General features: G+C 41.1%; 1 protein-coding gene across 3 annotated transcripts in view; it reads left to right on the top strand.

Moving 5' to 3' along the window:
- The window catches only part of ATXN1 (ataxin 1), a 305,384-nt gene that overhangs the window by 73,123 nt on the left and 209,291 nt on the right, over nt 1-22,970 (top strand). For all 3 annotated transcript variants that reach the window (XM_044295737.1, XM_044295735.1, XM_044295736.1), the window contains exon 2: nt 14,670-14,765. The gene's annotated coding sequence lies outside the window, so the exon portion shown is untranslated. The remainder of the gene's footprint in view (nt 1-14,669; nt 14,766-22,970) is intronic.

Genomic DNA, 22,970 nt, shown 5'->3' with positions numbered 1-22,970 from the left:
TTTTCTTTGATCAGCTGATTCATTCTATTCCTCTGTCTGCCTGCCCACATTATGTATTATGTATTACTAAGGGGATATTTGCTAAATATTTATTTCATATAGTAAACCGCCAACTTTTTATTTCTTTGCTCCAGGTAACCTCCAGTGTATATGTCACTACAGTAATAAACACAACCGCCATTGTTCTGATCATTCGGAATGGTGCTGATCCACTGAGATTCATGAAATAAGGGTTAAACTATGGCAGTGATGGCAAAACTTTTAGTGACCGAGTGCCCAAACTGCTACCCAAAACCCACTTATTATTATCGCAAATTGCCAACACGGCAATTTAACCTGAATACTACAATCCAATATAGTATATCTTCCATGTACTTTATCATTCAGCTACAATAGCCTGCCTGCATTCAATCCAGCCTCCCCCACCAGAGGCCCAGAACCCCTAGGCAGGCTGCCAGTCCAACATTATACATTTACTACACTTTTTTGACACTGTTGATATGCATATTAAAAGTGTTGATAGCGGGGGTCCCGGCTCTGAGACACCTGCTGATCTCTTTAACGAGCAGTCTGAAGTGCTCAGCAGAGCGCTGCTTCTCCTCACTGCTGAGCAGGATGGTGAAGACGTCCCATAGACTTTATATTGAGACTGTCTTCACTACAGAGCTCAGCAGTAATGAGAAGCTGAGTGCTCCAGACCGCTCGTTATAGAGATGGGGGGGTCTCAGAGCTGGGACCCCCGCTAAAGCCCACTGCCCACCACTGCAACATCTGGTGCCCCACTGCCCAGCAAGGCCACTTACCCCGCCAGGCGCCTCTAAGTGAAGATCGTGCGCCACTGCTCGAGCCTCCCCTCCACATCTTCTGTAAGACTTTTTTTGGGGGCTGTTTCAGGCAGCAGCAGCATTGCTGCACTGCCTGTGCCTTTCACAGCACGCCCTGCATTGATGAATGGCAGGAAACGTCTAAGGGTCTAAGGCTACTTTCACACTCGCGTTTTGTGCAGATCCGTCATGGACGGATCCATTCAGATAATACAACCGTCTGTATCCGTTCTGAATGGATCCATTTTGTATTATCTTTAACATAGCCAAGACGGATCCGCCTTGAACACCATTAAAAATCAATAGAGGACGGATCAGTTTTCTATTGTGCCAGATTGTGTCAGTAAAAATGGATCTGTCCATATTGACTTACATTTTGTGCCAGGACGAATCCATTTGTCAGACGGCGATTTGGTGTCCGTCTCCAAAGCGGAATGGAGACTGAACAGATGCAAACTGATGCATTATGAGCGGATCCTTTTCCATTCAAAATGCATTAGAATGCAAACTGATCCATTTTGGACCGATGGTGAGAGCCCTGAACAGATCTCACAAACAGAAAGCCAAAACGCGAGTGTGAAATTAGACTTAGGTGTATTGGTACGCCCCATAGACATTTTCCAGGTTGCGCGTGCCCACGTAGAGGGCTCTGGTTGCCCCCTCTGGCATGTATGCCATAGGTTCCCCACCACTGAACTATGGTATGTAGCCTTTTCACAAAAGATTTTAGCAGACTGCCATTCTCTGTTCAAGTTTAGAAAAATCCAAGTCACTAGCATTGTTTACTTTAATTTTGGTGCAGATAAAGAAATTGTGCCAAGTTTTGAAGTTACTTATCGGTGGGCCCAACCACCTAGGACCTCCACCAATCCTGAGAACGGAGGGTACGTTCCCCCTGTCTGATGGAGCAGCATGTTGATCATTCACCCTGCCTCTCCATCTATTCTGTATGGGACAGCTGGAAATTGCGACTGGAGCAGTAGGGCGCATGCTCAACCTGCCAATCTATCAGATTGGGGGAACGAGACCTCCATTCTCAGGATTGGTGGGGGTCCCAGCAGTCAGACTCCCACCAATCAATTAGTTATGCTCTATCCTGAAGATAGGGGGAATTTAAAGCTCAGCACAATCTTTTTAAAGAGGTTGGCCACTTTCTCACTACTTGTGACCAATGTGTATGTAAGATGACTGTATGGCACTTACTAATATAGCCTTTGTTGATATTCTGTGCCGTTTTCTATATTTCATAAGCCATGTCCCCTTCTATACTGCCTACATAGAGGTCCTGGCCATAAGATGGCTGCTGATGGAGGGTTATGTGACCAGACACATCACTCAGTCTCCTGCACTCTAACACACTGTGCCTGCACTAAACTCCCAACAGTGCAAGTGAATATGGCAGGTTCTGTATATTTGAACAGAGGAGACATCACATGGAGATGATTTGTCTGGTCATGTGCAATGCAGAGCGTGCTCCATCAGCGGCCATCTTATGGACAAGACCTCTGTGTGGGCAGACTTGGCAAACAATATAGAAAATGGTGCAAAATTTTAACAAAGCTTATATTAGTAAGTGCCATATACAGTGAGGAACAGAAGTATTGGAACACCCTGCGATTTTGTAAGTTCTCCCACTTAGAAATCATGGAGGGGTCTGAAATTCACATTGTAGGTGCATTCCCACTCTAAAAGACAGAATAAAAAAAAAATCATGGAAATCACATTGTATGATTTTTCAAGAATTTATTTGTCTTGCACCCCTGAACATACCGTAAGTATTTGAACACCTGAGAAACAGCAAGAATTCTGGCTCTCAAAGACCTGTTACTGTGCCTTTAAAAGTCCACTTCTACTCCACTCATTAGATTAACTTAGTAGCACCTGTCTGAGCACTTTAAAGACCCCTGTCCACCCCACAGTCAGTCAGACGCCAACTACTGCCATGGGCAAGACCAAAGAGCTGTCAAAAGACACAAATTGTGGACCTCCACAAGGCTGGAAAGGGCTACAGGGCAATTGCCAAGCAGCTTGGTGAAAATAGATCAACTGTTGGAGCAATTGTTAGAAAATGGAAGAGGCTAAAGACGACTGTCAGTCTCCCTCAGACTGGGGCTCCATGCAAGATCTTACCTCACTGATGATAAGAAAGGTGAGGAATCAGCCCAGAACTACAAGGGAGGAGCTGGTCAATGACATAAAGAAAGCTGAGACCACAGTTTCAAATGTCACTGTCGGTAAAACACTACGCCGTCATGGTTTCAAATCATGCATTGCACTGGAAGGTTCCCCTGCTCAAGTCATCACATGTCCAGGCCCATCTTAAGTTTGCCAATGACCATCTGGATGATCCGACTATCTGGATGATCACTCGTCGTGTTTGGAGGATAAAGAAGAATGAGTTGCATCCCAAGAACACCATCGCTACTGTGAAGCATGGAGGTGGTAACATCATGCTTTGGGGGTGCTTTTCTGCGAAGGGGACAGGATGACTGCACTGTATTAAGAAGAGGATGAATGGGGCCATTTATTGTGAGATTTTGCGCAAAAACCTCCTTCCCTCAGTCAGAGCATTGAATATGGGTCGTGGCTGGGTCTTCCAACATGACAACGACCCAAAGCACACAGCCAGGATAACCAAGGAGTAGGCATCGAAAGGAGCATATCAAGGTTCTGGAGTTGCCCAGCCAGTCTCCAGACCTAAATCTAATAGAACATCTTTGGAGAGAGCTGAAACTCTGTGTTGCTCAGAGACAGCCCCGAAACCTGACAGATCTAGAAGGAGAGCTGTGTGGAGGAGTGGGCCAAAATCCCTGACCACTGTAATTGCAAACAAAGGTTTCTGTACCAAATATTAACACAGATTTTCTCAGGTGTTCAAATACTTATGTTCAGCAGTGCAAGACAAATACATTCTTTAAAAATCATACAATGTGATTTCCTGATTTTTTTTTTTTATTATGTCTCTCAGAGTGGGAATGCAAGTACAATGTGAATTTCAGACCCCTACATGATTTCTAAGTGGGAGAACTTGCAAAATCACAGGGTGTTCAAATACTTCTGTTTCTCACTGTAATCATCTTAAAAAACACATTGTTCAACATAATCAGAAAGTGGCTTTAATGCAGTAATACATTTTCTCCAAATTGGGACCAAATCTGTCTGTAAGGGGTTACAAAAATTGCCAGTGTTAGAGGAAGTTACATGTGAGTCTGTGGTCACTCACATGGTACTACAACAGTAGGAGAAGTGGACAGCAGGCTGCTTTCACACATGGTGTTTTGATGTGGCTGTTTTATGCTGTTTTTGAAGCCAAAGTCAGGAATTGGTCGTAAAGGGAGAGGAAATATATAGGGATTCTATTTCCCCTCTTTTTTTATTTTTTATTGTTTCAAGTACAAACACAGTACATACTGTCCAAAAACAACATAGTATAAAGTACATAAACATACATAGGAGCAGAGAAACTAGATATACTGCCAATAAAACAGTAATGTAGTCTTCCATGAGTCAGCAGTTAAGTGTCTGGAGCATCTACATACTCACTATACTATCAATCAATACGGGAGCAGACATATTTACAAGTGACCACCTTCTTAGTATGATGGAGGCTTCAGGTGCAAGTCAGGTCACCCTCTGTCTAATCTCCCAAGCGTGCTTCCTGTTAGATACCATTTGGTGAGCTTGAAAGGGGACATCAGATTATCAATTTCTAAATCCCAAAAGTTCCTTAACACAAAGCCTCTCCACTTTTTAAAAAATGTGCCCACTAAAATTTCTTTGTGTCTTTCTGTTTCCCCTCTTTTTTTTAATTCACTCCTAGTTTTGGCTTCAAAAACTACACCAAAAACTTCATCAAAACAACATGTGTGAAAGCACCCACTTATGGACATAGACTCCTTGGTGACTTTTATCCTACTTATATATAGTATAATAGATAGATAATCAACCACTAAAGCTCAAATTTCTATAAAGAATTGTAATCTGTCTATCAATCAGTGGTATAACTTCAATGCAGGCAGACTACGAGTCTGCTACGTTGCCAGAGGGAAAGAGGGACCCGGCACTAAACTTCTTCGGTTTCAACATGAAAACACTGCTTTTTAATGCAGGCACCACTAGGGGGAAATGAGTGCAAAGAGATTTGTGCAACTTCCATTTCAGTCTATAGAATAATGGGTAATGGGTAAATTCCTATGCTCCCGTAATGGTGGCTGCAGGCAGCCAGTTTAGTTATACAGTATATTATCTGAAGGAAGCAGTGATTTAGAGCTGTATGAAGAGATTTATACACATTGAGCGAATACATTGAGAAATAAAATGTTCAGAATGAGTTCCATAGTTTTGAAGAGGCTGTTTCACTTGAACATAGAAAATAATAAAGAGGGTGAGGCCAGGGTGGACTTTTTAGTACAATTTTTTTAATAAAAAAAAAAAAAAAATTGAAATTTATCAGAAATCTGGGACATTGCACTTTGCATTCTGCATTGCCTGGGAGTAATTGATGCATGCATGCATGCATACTGGGAATTGGTGGGGAAAGGGGGCCCACACTAAGTTTTGCTATGGTGTCCTACAAGATAAGTTTACGTTTCTGCCAGGGGTGCACCACCAAGTAAGACCAGGTGAGGCGATTGCCTCAGGCCGCACCAGGTAGGGGCAAGAGGGGGCAGCGGAAGGGCCTATGGGCAATCAACGCTTTCAGAGTGGCAAAGGGGTTAGTTTAAGGCATTTGCATTCAGGGAGGGGAGCCGTTTCAGTTTTCGCCTCAGGCAGAAGAAAGGCTAGGTGGACCCCTGGTCTCTGCTATCTATTTATCTGCAGTTCTAAATTGTGAAATGATGTCTGTCTCAGCTTTGACCTTTGTCTCCAATATATTTTCACTTCTGAATGGCATCGAGAAGCGTTGTGCAATTAACCACAGTTACTGTACAAATTGCAGTCGCTGTTAAGTACATAATTGCAGCTGCAAATACTGTATTGTAGCCAAGTGTCTCTTAGATCAACATAGTACCTGTCAATACGGAGTTACACATACATTACCAGGAGTGTTTTATTCAGCTGTGACGGTGATTATGTGTAGGCGTTCATCACTAGATGTCACTGGTTGTTAACTTTGTTGCACTGGGGTTGATTGACTGAAGAATACAATGATTTTTGCTTAAAAGGGTTATCGCTTACTTGGCATGAAAAGCAAATGGGTCAGGCTCTGTTATACATAGAGCAAAGCCCAGACATGATAAGTGAAGTATGTCCTGTCTAGAACGTGCTCTTTTACAGTAGTCTACATTATTCACAGAGGTGCTGTCACAGTAATTACATGAGTAGGCTGCACTTCTAACAACTACTACTACCATACTAGCTGTTCGATGCTTTATTGGTTCTGAGGAGTAAGTAAAGCTCCTCTTTCAAGAAGACTGATCCTAGTCATGCAACATATCAAAACAACAAATTCTAACATTTAGTGATAATTTCATGAACCTGGAATTTCACCCTTTAAAGGGGTTATCAGCCTTTTTGGGGTGTTTGGCCAGAGCTCCCCCTCCCCTCCCGGCCTGACCTCCAGAGGGAAGCATACTTACCTGCTCCCCATCACTGGCTCACAGCTCTTTTAATCCTCTGCTACTTCTGCTTTGCCCACCTTCCCAGCTGTCAACATCTGCTTTGATGCAGCTGCAGCCAGTGACTGGCCACAGTGGTGACCTGCCCTCGCGTCATTTGACTATTTGACGAGACGCAAGTGGGAGAGGTCACTGATTTGGCCAGTCGCTGGCTGCAGCGGCATCAAAGCAGATGTTGACAGGTCCTGAGCGAGGCAACAGGGGAGCAAAGAGCCCGGACCCAGCTCATTCGCTCCCAGGCTTAAATTTTCAGAAAATTAAGTTATTATTGGCCAATTCCTGTTTAAAATTTAATTTGGGACTTTCCTGGACAAGTGCTCAACCCGCTGAATTTCCATAAAACTACAGTTTCGAGAAGACCACTGTGGCAGATTTCCAGTGCCTTTAAAACTTTGTCCCATATATTGGCTTTCTTCAGTTTGCTGGGGTTTGCCTCAAAATGGTTCCACTGTACTTATAATAATCAAAGCAAACGGTGAAGACGCGGTAAGGGACCTGTAATAGTAAACTCAAGCAGGGAGATCTATTTACTCCATCAGTCTTCATCTCCTGTGCACTGGAATGAGATCTCTGGTTCCCCTGTGTGTCAGAAACTAAAATCTACGCCAGCTACAGTAGCTATAATTTATGCTACTTTCCGGTGTAAATTATAATAAAACCAGCGGGCTGCGGAGGCTCCATCCCTTGTTTTAAACCCCTCCCCTTTTCACTTTAGAGAAGTGTCAAGAATCTCAAAAAGTCTCAAAGTATGGTGTAAATATGGCATGCGCCATAGTTTGCAGCTTTTTAACGCCACTTTTGGGACATAAAAAGCTTATAAATCTCCAAAATATCTTAAGCGGGAGTGCCTTTAAGGCATATTTTCATTAATGAACCTTAGCAAAGATGAATGTGGGATTATGTCTATGCCAAAACTTCTAGTACACGTGTTGCAGGGTTTCTTATAAACTATTAACATGTTTTTCATTGTACTGTACCGAGTTACGACTGTGGTCACTGCTGCCACATTTACCCTTCCTTCTAAATCCCTTTAAATATGTTCGTGGCCAAAGCAACAATTGGCGCAGCGGACTTGTTCATTAAATTACCATATCCGGATTTGCAGGTTTTAATCATTAGTATAGGCCAGTGCATAATAGAGCAGAGACAGAATGTAATGCTGCATGCAACCCATATACTGGTTTGTTACTATGGTGATTCCCTAGATATTTGTCAGAAAATGCCATACATTACTCTCCCGCTTAAACACCTGCTATTCCAAAACCGCACCCATGGCCTTTGTACAGATCTTAATGAAAAGTGACCCTGCTGATTATATGCTGGACAACCTCTTTAAATTACAAGGAAAAAGTTTTTTGGGGGGGATCTGTATTTTATGGGATGGGACACAATAATCCTCTTATTTTGGTTACATTGGACACTTGCATATGGTCATTTGCCTTCATTCCTTCACAGCCAGCAGTGTAAGCATGTGAACATTGTGGTACCAGCACAGGGGTGCACAAACATTTGTGGTCCAAGGGCCACCTTGACAAATCTAACCAGTTTCCAAGGGCCATAATAAACCCCCATAAAGGGCTATTTCCAGAAATATTTATGACATATCAAAAGTTAATTCCATAAATACCTGATAGGCATAGGTCCCAATTTATGGGATACCATCTATCAGGAGAATTGGAGTTCCCTTCTCCGTTCACACTTCAAACAGGACATTAAAATGGAAAAATTGACACTTGAAATTTAGCTCTGGGGGTCTTGATTATCTTTGAGATGTTTCTACACCTTGATTGAAGTCCACTTGTTTTAAACTAGGTTGGTTGGACATGATTTGGAAAGACACAGCCCTGTCTATATTAGGTCTCACAGCTGACAATGCACATCACGGCAAAAATAAAGCCATGGGGAGGAAAGAACTGCCTGTAGTGCTCAGAAATATTGTTGTGTTAAGGCACAGAACTGGAGAAAGGTAAAAAAACAATATCTGCCCCACTGAAAGTTCCCATGAGCACAGTGACCTCCATAATTAAATGGAAGATGTTTGGAACAACCAGGATTCTTCCTAGATAAATACCTTGGTAACAGAGGTGACCAAGAGCCCAACGGTCACTTTAGCTAAGCTCCATCATGGGTGCAGATAGAGAACTTACAGATGGCCAACCATCACTGCAGAACTCCACTAATCTGGGCTTAATAACAGAGTGGCCAGAAAGAAGACTCTCCTCAGTAAAACACACATGAAAGCACCTAAAGGACTCTCAGACTGTGTGAAACAAGATTCTCTGGTGTGATAAACCAAGATTGAATGTTTTGGCCTCAATTCTAAGCATCATGTCTGGAGGAAACCAGGCACTACTCATCCACTCCTTAGTACCATCCCTAAAGTCAAGCTTGATAGTGGCAGCATCATGCTGTGGGGTTGATTTTAAGAGAACGGGACAGGGAAACTATCCAAGGTTGAGGGAAAACTGAATGGAGCAAAGTACATAGATATTCTTAATGAAAACCCATTATGGGATACTGACTGCAGAATAATAGGGAAAATCTTTTTATTTTTTGTATTTTTTTTAGCACAAGGCTGCAACATAACAAAATGTGAAAAAAGTGAAGGGGTCTGAATACTTTCCAAATGTATTGTATATGACTTGATGAAACAGCAGAGTGTATAACAATTGTACACCAACAAACTACAATTAAAATAGCCACACTCATGATTGGCAACCTTCCACCTCATCTAAATCATTCTGTTGTGCCAAATAGGGGGCAGAAGTCCACCATTCCTTCTCCCACGCTACACACTGCTCTATTCTTTTCTGACATGTGAGTGCCCACTAGATACAGACAATCATATCTGTGACTAGCTTGTTGGGGGACACATACAATAATATCAAGGGCTGCATGTGGCCCCTAGACCACAGATTTTTCACCCCTGCAATAAGAGGAACTGGTTACAATGCCGGGGACTATTATAGTTTGCAGTAATTGAAGTTATTAAAACCTGAGTTGTTAAATAATGAAAGCAGTGGTCAACCCTTACCCACGATAGACTTTGTATGTGTCCTATTTCGAAGAATTAGTTGGTGGGTGCTAACTAACGTTTCATGGCTTCTTTCATTCTAAGTAACATTGTCCTTCTTCAACCTCTGTAGTCAAGACATATCTACTGATTATATACAATGCGCAAACAGATTAGTGACCATTTGCTGCCCAACACTCATGGGTGAAGTACTCTGGTAACTAAGCAATCTATTTCCTTGTCTTATTAGTCACATTTCACATGTCATTGTAAACTCCTAATGCATGACACGGCAAGGTTTCCCGTTATAGTAGGCAGGGATCCATAATTGGCATTCACTGTCTCCCAGCTGGTCAAGTCCTAATGTCTCACTCTGTTACGCATGCTTTTTAGCAAAGAATCAAAAAAGCGTGCAATTCTAAATTCGCTGTCTTTGTGAGGTTGTTTGCTAGACTGCAAACATACGTCTGAAGACTGTACACTACCATTAGGAGCTATTAAGATTTCACAAAACCGAGAATTCCAGGCTTAGTATTGTGAAGAATTATACATAATTACTTTATCGCCTCAATGGGTCAAAAATAGTATGAAATTGTATGCAGCTCTTGACATTTTCACTTTTCAAGTCGCTCCCGCAGCGTTTTTTAAACACACAAACGATTGTACTTGATAGTGTGACAGCAAGACATTTTAAAATAATCCTTTGGTCAATTTGTAAAGTAAAGAACATGTTTAGTGAATGCTGTGACGAATGGCTTTTAGCATGAAAGAGGGATAAAACCATAGACCTTGCTGCAGTGGTCTTACTTTCTATTAGGGAAGCTTAGCAAAGAGCATGTGAGGTTTCCATTTTTTTGTGTTTCATTTCAATATAACCTAAAAGCGGCTCCTATTCCAATGCTAACAGGTCTCTACTATTTGGTCCCTCTTGACATGCGGTAAATGACTCCTTAACCAATTACTGGCTGAGACTTATCCTTCTCCTCACTTTTGAATCCACTCATGGCATTTCCTAAAAAAAAAACTGCAGGAAAAACTGTACCAAAAAATGATATGATTGAATTCCGCTATAGCAAATGCATTGTAATAACCTCAAATAGCATTTGACCGTACTGCACTTATCATATAAAAGTGCAGGGTGAAAATGACTCTTTCCAATGACCTTGAACACAATGAAAGTTAGTATTTTATATAATTTATTGTTTCATGTTATATAAATGTCGATTTTGTAAAAGGTGTCAGTTTGTCACTTTGATGTTTTCCGTGGTTGAACGTTTTCAGTCTCTTTTTGTTCTTTCTATCTGTCAAAAAGTAAAAAAAAAAGATTTTCGACATCAGACATTTATCTTAAATCCATTTGGCGTTTAATTCTGTAACACAATGATTTCAGTTGTAAAAATGCATTCGCATATTAACTAGTGAAAGACGAGGGGTAGTCTATGGGGTGTTCAGTGTTAGCAGTAGAGACTCAGACAATGGGGACTCTCTCCAGACATAAAAAGGACTTGGACATGCATATTGTGTCTGGAACAGCAATATGGGAATATATTAGTGTTCTGCTGACATGCAACATTACCTTTTCAGTGGCTTATAGCTATACAAAACGCAATTAGCCTTGGAAAATCAGCATCAGTCATACTCAATGCCATGAAGATAGATTTTATTTAGAGTGTCATATCATATCTATCCATACGTGCGTGAAAACATACACGTACACTGTCAGTGAATGCCATGTTAATGCACTAGGTCTATGGGGTCAGAGTAAAACTCATTGAAGCTGAATGTAAGGTAACACTGCAGAGTACTAGTAGTATGCAGAAGAGCATATCTGAATCCACAGTGTATTAGATTCATCATACATCATTGCTTCAGTCTCAATTTTTTTCTGCACGAAATAGATTATCAAAGGTTCAGACTGGTGATAATGGTGTGTAGGTGTTGAATTTTTTTTCTTAATTAGCCCCCTTATTAATTATCATTGAAATGACACATTCCTTTATGGCCATACTATTCTTCAGGGGTAGACTGGCCGTAGATCCTACAGGGAAATTTCCAGGTGGTCTGATGGTCAGTGGGCAATCTGAGCCCTCTATCATGGCACTGGGTACCTAACAATCAAGTGCTATCAACATTATTTAATGCGAAGACTCAGTATCTGGTACCTATGTTCCTGGCTGGCAGCCACAGGTCTCCTCCTTAATTTAACAGTATTACCATTTTTAGGACAGTAATATAGTTGAATACCAAAGCGGGGGCACCAGTATTTTGTGCTGCACTGTGATATTTGGTTCTGCTGGGGTGGTATTTTGTGCTGCAATACGGTATTGCTGGCCCCACCTACTTCTATTGTACTGCCTACTTCTGTTTTCCCTGCTAACTTGTGTTGCCCCACCTCCTTTCAATTTGGTCCCACCTACATGTGGCCGTTTTTTTTAATTCCAGGGCCACTTTAAGTTCCCAGTCTGTCTCTTCCATTCTTCTTCCACTGGCAGAGTTAGGGTCCAATCACACGTCCGTAGAGCATTGCGAATCTGCAATACTCCCGGCCAGCACCCCCATAGAAATGCCTATTCTTGTCCGCAACTGCGGAGAAGAATAGGACATGTTATATTTTTTTTCGGAAGATCGGCGGTACGCTCCGGAAATGCGGATGCGGACAGCACACTGTGTGCTGTCTGCATCCATATCGTCGCCATAGAGAATGAATGGTTCTGCACAATTGAGGAACGGATGCGGACCACAATTGTGGACGTGTGAATGGAGCCTAATGCATAATATCATAAATAACATGCCCTCTTAGTTTGGTCCCTAGACCTTATGACAATTGTCCAAGATGTACTATGACCAGGACAGAGCGTACTTCTCTACTGGCCTGCACACAGATAAGATCTCACAATATCTTAGGGATACAGTTGAACAATAGATTTGCAACAAGAGCATAACACTATCATATGAATATAGAACTGAATCTATAAGAAATGTATACAGCACCATTTTGAAGCCATACAAGAAAGAATTAAGATGCAATTAAGGTCAGGTGTGGGGATTTTAGCTCCACATCATGACACTCCCTGTAGGAGCATCTAGACCGAGAGGTCTAATGTCACACATAAAAGCACTGGGGGCAGGTCTTGTCATTCTCTGGGTTTTGAAGTGTTGAATGGAAGCTTTCCCTCCCCTAATTCTTTTATTAACTGCCTGTTTCTGTTATTTAGTTTCTACACGTTTTCTTGTTGTTGCTGTGTAATAGTATAATTGTCAATGTAGGGCTTGTAGGGCATGTAGGGCTTGAATACACAGTTTAAAATATACTTTTTAAAATCATGCAAGTTAGATGTTCAGAGCACTGAGGACATGCCCTAGCCCCTTGGTGCACCAAACTTCTGTCCCTCTTCTCATTATGTCCTTCCCTCCTTTTGTTGATTGACAAGGCAAGGTGTCTATATCCTGCTTCACCTGTGCCGCACAGCTTTTTCTCCAGGGCAGGAAGGCGATTACTGCACATGTGCCGAAGTTTGGTGTACACAACTTATTACTGCTGGAAACTGCTCCTTGAATTTCTTATGTATACTGATTGGAAATCAATATATTTCATTGGAAAATACATGGGTATAAATTGTATCTAGTAGTGTTAGATTTTAACAGATCACATTTAATTGTATAGTTGTCCAGAACAGAAACTCATATAACGATGAAGATCTGTAGGGGCACCTGCACTGTACATTATTAGCTTAGGCTACTTTCACACTCGCGTTTGGTGCGGATCCTTCTTGTATCTGCACAGAGACGGATCCGCACCAATAATGCAAACGCTTGTATCCGTTAATAACGGATCCGTTTGCATTATTCATTCAAAAAAAAGTCTAAGTCAAAACGGATCCGGCTTGACTTACATTGAAAGTCAACGGGGGACGGATCCGTCTTCAATTGCACCATATTGTGTCAGTAAAAACCAGATCCGTCCTCATTGACTTATATTGTAAGTCAGGACGGAGCCGTTTGGTTCCGCATAGTTAGACGGTTACCAAAACGCAGCAAGCTGCATTTTAGTAACCGTCTAAAAAACACAACGGAGACCAAATGCAGCTAAATTGATATCCATTCAGAATGCATTGGAGCTGAACTGATCCGTTTTAGACCGCTTGTGAGAGCCCTGAAACGGATCTTGCAAACGGCCCCAGAAACGCCAGTGTGAAAGTAGCCTTACCCTGATAAGTGCAAATGGCAGTTTTACAACTAATACACTATTTACTGGAGCAGCTCAGTTCAGGTCCATTTTATGAAGTCATCATCTCATAGCTTATCTGAGTGTTTCCATATTCTTCAATTCTCTGTATGTAAACACTTAAAGAGGACCTGTCTCCTCTCCTGATATGTCTGTTTTAATAGCGTCATGCATTCCCCATGTAATAACAATTCTGGAGCATCTATTCTTACGGCTCTATGATGTGCCATTCCTTTATTATTTCTACTGGAAGTTATGAATGAATTGCTAGCAGTCTGCAGTAAGGGTACAGAGGGGAGGTAACAAGTTGGGGGCTGTTCCTGCACAGACTCACTGGATCCAATCAGTGCTGCCATTTTTAGTTTGTGCAGGTACATCTCCCCCCCAACCGGTTACCTCCCCTCTGTACCCTTACTGAAGGCTAATAGCAATTCATTCATAACTTCTAGTAGAAATAATAAAGGAATGGCACATCATACAGACATAAGACTAGATGTTCCAGAATTGTTATTACATGGGGGAATGCATGTAGCTATTAAAACAGGAATGTCAGGAGTGGTGACAGGTCCTCTTTAAAGTATTAATTGTTCAGTAAGCAATTACTCATACTCCCACATAAATAGTATTAGGATCTGCTATTTTTCAGTTAGCACCCTAGTATGTTTAAGAAAACTGATGATGCAATCCAACAATTTCCAGAATCTCCATGAAGAGATGACTGTTAGTACCCACAACGCATCTTACAATTTCAATTTGTGACTTTTTACTCTTTGGGAAAATTGCTTCCACGTTGAATAGGAAATAATCCTGCAGTCTTTGGTTTCTATGCATCCTTCTATTAAAGATATCATTGAAATGGAAAATGCAGTAACTTGAGTCTTGGAATATTGTAGTTTAATTTTGTATGTTGTGAGTTTTCTATGTTTTGTATGCTGTATTCTACTGTCTAAACGGTATAATAATAACAATAATTTTACTGTGTTTTTCAGTAAAAAGGTCAAGAAAGCTGAACCGTTATGCAGGAATAGCCAGAGAAAATGATGCTGTGGAAATTAAAAATGGAGATGTTAAATGTTAAGATTCTGGTAAGAATATTTTTTACTATCCAAAAGATCTGTTTTAATATCAATAATTTTTTTTCATGGTTAAAGGGTTTATCCCAAAATGCTTTGATTACTAAAGTATATAGATATATTAAAAACTCAGCTATAAAAATATTACTTCATCTAATAGCCAAAATATAATTACGTTTCCAGAGGTTATGTACAGTCAACGTGGTAACAAAAAAAGGGAAAAGGGTACTAAGTTTGCAAATTATTTGAACACTGGTTTCTGAGTTATCCCAATTGTCACACAGCAGCAACAATTATATACAGTAAAGACAATACAATACACTGTTAAAATAATATACAGTACTGTACAATGCTTAAGTACATACTTCCTCAAATAATGCTAACATACAGGGTAAGATTTATCATCCCCCTATGTCATGCATTTGGAGTTAAAAAGTTGCAACATCCAATTTTGCAACGTTTTTAAATCCGTTTGCAACTGGCATTTTTATGCTGCCCATACCAGTTTCCTAAAGGGAGGCATGTTAAGGGCAGGATGTGGGTGGGACAGTCAGCTCCAGCACAGTTATCATCATTTATGCCAGATTAGCAGAGCCTGGTTTCCTCCAGACATGATGCTTAGAATTGAGGCCAAAAAGTTAAATCTTGTTTCTCAAGTCTATGAGTTCTTTAGGTGCCTTCGTGTGTTTTTTTCTGAGGAGAGTTTATTTTTTTCTGGCCATTCTACCATAAAGCCCTGATCGGTGGAGAGTTGCAGTGATGACTGACCTTCTGGAATGTTCTCCATTTGCAAACATTATCCTTGGAGCTCCGCCAAAGTGACCATTGTGTTCTTGGTCACCTTTCTTACCAAAACCCTTCTCTCCTGTTTACTTAGTTTGGTGGGACTGCGAGTTGTAGGAAGAGTCCTGATTGTTCCAGACTTTTACTGTAGGCCAGTACAGGCCCCCAAAATAAGGCATTCACCTGACAGAAAAGAACTTGTGATTATGTTGCTGGAGGTACATTAGGCGGTCACTGGATACAAATTTTACTGTAGGCCACTGGAGTACAGGCCCCAAAAATTAGGCATTCACCTGACAGAAAAGAACTTGTGATGATGTGACTGGAGGTACATTAGGCGGTTACTGGATACAAATTTTACTGTCGGCCAGTACAGGCCCCAAAAATTAGGCATTCACCTCACAGAAAAGAACTTGTGATGATGTGACTGGAGGTACATTAGACAGTCACTGGATACAAATTTTACTGTCGGCCAGAACATGCCCCAAAAATTAGGCATTCAGCTGACAGAAAAGAACTTGTGATGATGTGGCTGGAGGTACATTAGGCGGTTACTTGATACAAATTTTACTGAAGGCCACTGGAGTACAGGCCCCAAAAATTAGGCATTCACCTCACAGAAAAGAACTTGTGATGATGTGACTGGAGGTACATTAGACAGTCACTGGATACAAATTTTACTGTCGGCCAGAACAGGCCCCAAAAATTAGGCATTCACCTGACAGAAAAGATCTTGTGATTATGTGGCTGGAGGTACATTAGGCGGTTACTTGATACAAATTTTACTGAAGGCCACTGGAGTACAGGCCCCCAAAATTAGGCATTCACCTGACAGAAAAGTACTTGTGATTATGTGGCTGGAGGTACATTAGGCCGTCACTGGCTAAAAATTTAACTGTAGGCCACTGGAGTACAGGCCCCAAAAATGAGCCATTCACCTGACATAAAAGAACTTGTGATGATGTGGCTGGAGGTACATTAGGCGGTCACAGGATACAAATTTTACTGTCGGCCAGTACAGGCTCCAAAAATTTGACATTCACCTGACAAAAAAGAACTTGTGATTATGTGGCTGGAGGTACATTAGGCGGTCACTGGATACAAATTTTACTGTAGGCTATTGGGGTACAGGCCCCAAAAATTAGGCATTCACCTGAAAGAAAAGAACTTGTGATTATGTGGCTGGAGGTACATTAAGCGGTCACTGGATACAAATTTTACTGTAGGCTAGTAAAGGCCCCAAAAATTAGGCATTCACCTGACAGAAAAGAACTTGTGATGATGTGGTTGGAGGTATATTAGGCAGTCACTGGATATAAATTTTATTGTAGGCCAGTACAGGCCCCAAAAATTAGGCATTCACCTAACAGAAAAGAACTTGTGATTATGTGCCTAGAGGTACATTAGGCCATCACTGGATAAACATTTTACTGTGGGCCACTGGAGTACAGGCCCCAAAAATTAGGCATTCACCTGACAGAAAAGAACTTGTGATGATGTGGCTGGAGGTACATTAGGCGGTCACTGGATAAAAAATTTACTGTAGACCAGTACAGGTTCCAGAAATTAGGCATTCACCTGACAGAAAATAACTTGTGATGATGTGGCTGGAGGTACATTAGGCGGTCACTGCATAAAAAAGAACTTGTGATGATGTGGTTGGAGGTATATTAGGCAGTCACTGGATATAAATTTTATTGTAGGCCATTACAGGCCCCAAAAATTAGGCATTCACCTAACAGAAAAGAACTTGTGATTATGTGCCTAGAGGTACATTAGGCCGTCACTAGCTAAAAATGTCACTGTCACTACATTCGGCGGTCACTGGATAAACATTTTACTGTGGGCCACTGGAGTACAGGCCCCAAAAATTAGGCATTCACCTGACAGAAAAGAACTTGTGATGATGTGGCTGGAGGTACATTAGGCGGTCACTGGATAAAAAATTTACTGTAGACCAGTACAGGTTCCAGAATTTAGGCATTCACCTGACAGAAAATAACTTGTGATGATGTGGCTGGAGGTACATTAGGCGGTCACTGTATAAAAATTTTACTGTAGGCCAGTTCAGGCCCAAAAATTAGGCATTCACCTGACAGAAAAGAACTTGTGATGATGTGGCTGGAGGTACATTAGGCGGTCACTGGATACAAATTTTACTGTGGGCCAGTATAGTCTTTGTCTCTCCCTCTGAACTCCCCTCCTCTTCCTCTCTTCTGGGCACCCACGTGATGTTCATCGACAAGTCATCATCGTCACCTTCACCACCACTGACATTTCAGATCTCGTAGTAGGCAGCAACAGCGGGGACCTCCCTCCTTGGGCTGATCTGGGTACTGTCGTCAGACCGCTGGGTGGCGGCCATTGCTACCTCTTCATCCGATGTCAAGAATGGCTGCGCATTGATAAAATCTGGGAATGGATGGGAAAATAATTCCTCTAACTCGAGTGAAGGGGCTATGGTGGTGGTGGTGGTGTCTTTGGCGGTGCACACAGCAGATAGTGAGGAGGGTGCATATACAGAGGATGAGGAAGGTGCGGAAGGCTGAATGAGCCACTCAACCAACTCTGCGTCCTTTGAAGTAATCGCATGCGCCTTCTCCAGCTTCCCATTTAGGCTCCGGCCTGGTGCACCTACCCGACCCCTACAACCCCATGCGGAACGGCCTGCCTCTTCCTCTGCCTGTCATTTTCAAAATGACCCTGTGCCCAAGTCCCTAGAAAAGAGCAGTATTTTGTGGAAGCAGGTATATTGCAGGCCTCAATCAATATTTGGTGGAAGCAGGTATATCAAACCCTTTAATCAGTATTTTGTGGAAGCAGGTATATCACAGCCCTCGATCAGTATTTTGTGGAAGCAGGTATTTTGAAGGGCTTCAATCAATATTTTGTGGAAGCAGGTATATCAAACCCATTAATCAGTACTTTGTGGAAGCAGGTATATCAAACCCCTTAATCAGTACTTTGTGGAAGCAGGTATATTAATCCCCTTCATCAGTATTTTGTGGAAGCAGGTATATCGCAGCCCTCAATCAGTATGTTGTGGAAGCAGGTATATCAAACCCCTTAATCAGTACTTTGTGGAAGCACATATATCGCAGGCTTCAATCAATATTTGGTGGAAGCAGGTATATCAATCCCCTTAATCAGTATTTTGTGGAAGCAGGTATATCAAACCCCTTAATCAATATTTTGTGGAAGCAGGTGTATCGCAGCCCTTAATCAGTATTTTGTGGAAGCATGTATATCAAACCCCTAATCATTATTTTGTGCAAGCAGGTCTATCACAGCCCTCAATCAATATTTGGTGGAAGCAGGTATATCAAACCCCTTAATCAGTATTTTGAGAAGGCAGGTATATCAATCCCCTTAATCAGTATTTTGAGAAAGCTGGTATATCGCATCCCTCAATCAATACTTAGTGAAAGCAGGTATATCGAACCCCTTAATCAGTATTTTGTGGAAGCAGATATATCACACCTCTCAATTATTATTATTTATTGCCACAACAGTTATATCACACCACCCTGTTTATTTGGGGCAACAGGTATATTGCAGCTCTCAATCAGTATTTTGTGGAAGAAAGTATATCATACCCCTCAATCAGTTTTTTGGGGGGCTACAGGTATATCACACTCATTGCGATTAGTTGTTCCAAAAGCGCTTGTCCCTCTATATAGCTGCGGTATCTCAGCAGAACCGCACACAACTGCTGCACAATACAAATGCACTATAATATACTTTCTATGTTAGAAAGTATATTATAAGTATATCACACCCCTCAGTATGTCACACCTATCGATAGCACACCTATACCAGTTCATAAAAAGACTTTTGTGGCCCTATTAGCTACCGTTTGGTGTCCCTAACAGCCTGTCCCTGCTCCACAAAGCAACTTCTCCCTACACTGGCCAAACACAGAATCTAAAATGGCTGCCAGTACAGGTTCTGTGATAGGGTGGGGGTGTGTCCATGTGCTGAACCATCTCAATTGGCTGTCCTCTCCCACCTGATGGATGTGTCATGGGTCAAAGTTCAGCACAATGCAAAAGAATATGTCAGAGACTGGAATATATGTAATGTGTTGTAAAAAGCAAGCATTACGAAAACAGTAATTTATGTAATAGATATGTTATCACCTACCAGAAAATGTTTTCTCTGTATTAGGGTTCGCTATTAAAATACTTTGAAAGCTACTTACACGATACTGAAAACTGTGACAATGTCTTTGTTATTGCATCAGTTGCTTAGCTTCACAACTGCATTCTTGCCATTGCTTCCCTTGATTCAAAATATCATCTTATCATAGGAAAGCTTTTGTAGGACCATCACTGTTCCTAGAGAGCTTTTCGCAAGCAAGTACTGTATGTTATGCAGAAGAAGTCGTTTTATGGTAGCGCCAATAGAAATTGTGTTCAATGACATATTAATGAATACATGGCTTTTTCATTCTGTTTCTAGAGGAGAAAGAGAAATTTCGCAGTTTATAAGCATTCTTAAACTATGACTACAAAAACGTATATAAAATATTTGTTATGCAGAACTTCTCTTACACAATATATTCCATGTGATATAATGGTGTCTTGTTTAGTTGATGATAACTTTCTAAGTAAGTTGGCAAATAGACAAATTAGGTTCTCTTAAAGGCACCTTATAAAGCTGCAAATTTTGTGCTCGTTCCGAACATTGTTTTGACACATGAATTTGGTCTGGTGCTGTTTTGATGTAAAAAAAAATCACTGCTAAAAACGAATACGTTATTTTTGTTATGTATTTCTGTGACATTTTTATATTGTAAAAAGCATTTTTCCCTATAGAGAAAGGTATGGATAAAATGCCTTAAAAAAACACAATCTTTACAACATGCTGCCTTAAAAAAACCTTGAACAAAAAAAAACGCACCCCAATTAAAAAAACGCCACTATCAAAAAAAATCCATGTGTGTCCTGCATCTCAAAATTCCCACAGACTTTCTCCTAACATCTGGACTTGACCTTTATCCTACAAAAAATATAAAAATGCAACAAAAATGCGTGTGGTAACCCATTTATAGCTGTTTGTGGTAGTTTTTTATGTAGTATTTTTACCGAAAACCAGAGGTGGATTTCCAGTACCCCAGAGCAGTGGGTATTCGCAAATTGTTCATTTATATTATGTCATTTTATGATTTGTATCCCTAGTGTGGTAATGTATGAAAGTGATAGAGTTAACCAACTCTGGCCCGGCCCCTAGGTAAGCTGATGTGTGGATTTCTAGTTCCACCCCTAGCTCATTCTAGTCGGAGAGTATAGTTTTAGAAGGGAAGGAGAGAGGAGGCAAAGTCCAAGTGTTCCACTCCTCAGTACTAGGCATCCAGCTACAAAGACTAACAAGCTCTGCATGATCTACTAAGAGAGAACCATCTTTACATTGAAATACTCCCGGAGAATGGGAGAGAAAGGAAATTCCAGAATTTGTAACTGCTGAGAAAACAAAGTCAGTAAGGTAGACTTTGTTAACACCAAGGGCACCCCAAACTACCATCAGACAAGAGTTACCTGAGGGAAGAAAAGGTGCATCCTTCTTTCAGTGCACGGGCCTTAGCGAGTAGCGGTGTGAGGAAAGCCATTATCAGGGCCGAATTAGTAATAGACCTCACATGGAAATTTCCCGGTGGGCCAATGCCCAGGGGGCCACCTGGACCCTCCTCCCAGCTGGCCAGTGGAAGTTTTTGGGCATGTATTTTGTGCTGCTGGTAGTAATTTATGATGGTATTTGGCTCTGTTGGGGTGGTATAATGTGCCACAATATAGTATTGCTGGCTCTGCCTTCCATCAATTTGGACCCAACTACAAAACAGGGCCACTTTTAGTATTTTTTTTCAGGGCAACTTTAAGTTCCCTGGCCATTATAATAGACTTTCTACAGCCAGAGCCACTACCACTTCCATCATCTGCTCCAGCTCGTCAGGAACTTGTTGAAGTTCCAGCAGGATTGAATATAAATCCTTCCTATTCATTTCTCATTACCTTTCAACCCACCTCTGGCTTTGGCTAAAAAAACTGCATTAAAAAATGGCCAAAAAATGCACCATTCAAAAAATGTTAAATTTTTTTTTTTTTTTTTTTTTTTTACCATAAAAAACTGTGTGAATCCAGCCTTAAGGTTACTGCTCTCAATTGGCATACATTTTAACACAGATAATTAGGAAAAAGTCTAATTGAGGGATCACTACAGATGGTGTGTCCCCAAAGCTGAGGATCCTGCATTCCCCTGCCACTTGATTGACAGGGCTGGACATTCTCACACCTGTGCTGCTGCTCCAAGTTAACAGCACAAGTGCAGAAGCTTTGCTTCTTCTACTGGAGCACTACTGCGCATGTGCCCCTTTCAGGTAGTGGTGCAGAGCTACTGTGCTTGTGCAGATACTAGAGGGGGCAAACTGTTGTGATTCATCCCACACAAAACTCTTAAAAAGGAGGCCATCATCTTACAGATTCGAAGACAGAGAAGAAGGCATCTGCTACCAAAAATATATGATATATGACAAATTTTCAGGGCAATCAGCATGTTTAATTCAGGGCAACCTTTTTTGGAACGAATCAAACCTGATGGCTGATTTCACTAAAACAACCCAAAATGAATTCTGGGTAATTCGCTCATTTCCAATTTTCAGTACCGGGATGTAAACAAGGAAGTTGTTATCTGTTGGTAGAAAATATCTTGAAATTGATTAGAATTGTAAATACAAATGCTATTTAAAAGTTGCATATCGTTTTATTATGTAGTGATTAACGTATAGCAAAATTGTGGTAATCCCTTAGAGCTATGTTTACATCATGTTTGGCAATCATATTTTGTACAACATTTGAAAAGCTTTGCTCAAAATATGCCCTATATTAAGGATCAGTTTGGCTTTGAGTAAAAACCCTAAGGACGTTATTCCAGCTGCCGTAATTCGGATAAATGCAGGTAAATTGCAATAGCACTATATTATCAAACACCTTTGCTGGAGATGGTGCCTTAAATACTCAGGAACCCTCAGCCATTGGCTGTGGAAGGATTTGGGAGAGCACACACAGGCCCTTTAAGAGTTAGGAGGTGCTTGCTCCCGTGCCCTAAAGGAGCTTACCAAACAGTTTTCCAAAAGTATGCATGTTGTTGACCTGTCATGAATTTGCCGGAGGTTGAGTTTCCAGTTTGAATATGTTGCTGGTTAGTTGTAAAACTTGATAAAAGGTGTACAAAGAATTAATCTAAATGTAACCTGTCAATTGTACAATTATAAAAAGAAAAACAGAACTTTTAACTTTCACAGCTTCAGCCAAAATGGAAAAAATTGCACTGTAAATGCAAATATCAGGGCAACGCACATTTGTATTTTCCAGTAGTGGAATAAGCAGCATCAAAAAGCATGGAACTTAATTTGTATTCAGTATGAGGAACAAGATAGAT

This window comes from Bufo gargarizans, chromosome 5, assembly GCF_014858855.1.
Source record: "Bufo gargarizans isolate SCDJY-AF-19 chromosome 5, ASM1485885v1, whole genome shotgun sequence".
In the NCBI taxonomy this organism is placed as follows: Eukaryota; Metazoa; Chordata; class Amphibia; order Anura; family Bufonidae; genus Bufo; species Bufo gargarizans.
This window is presented reverse-complemented; position numbering and strand designations above follow the sequence as displayed.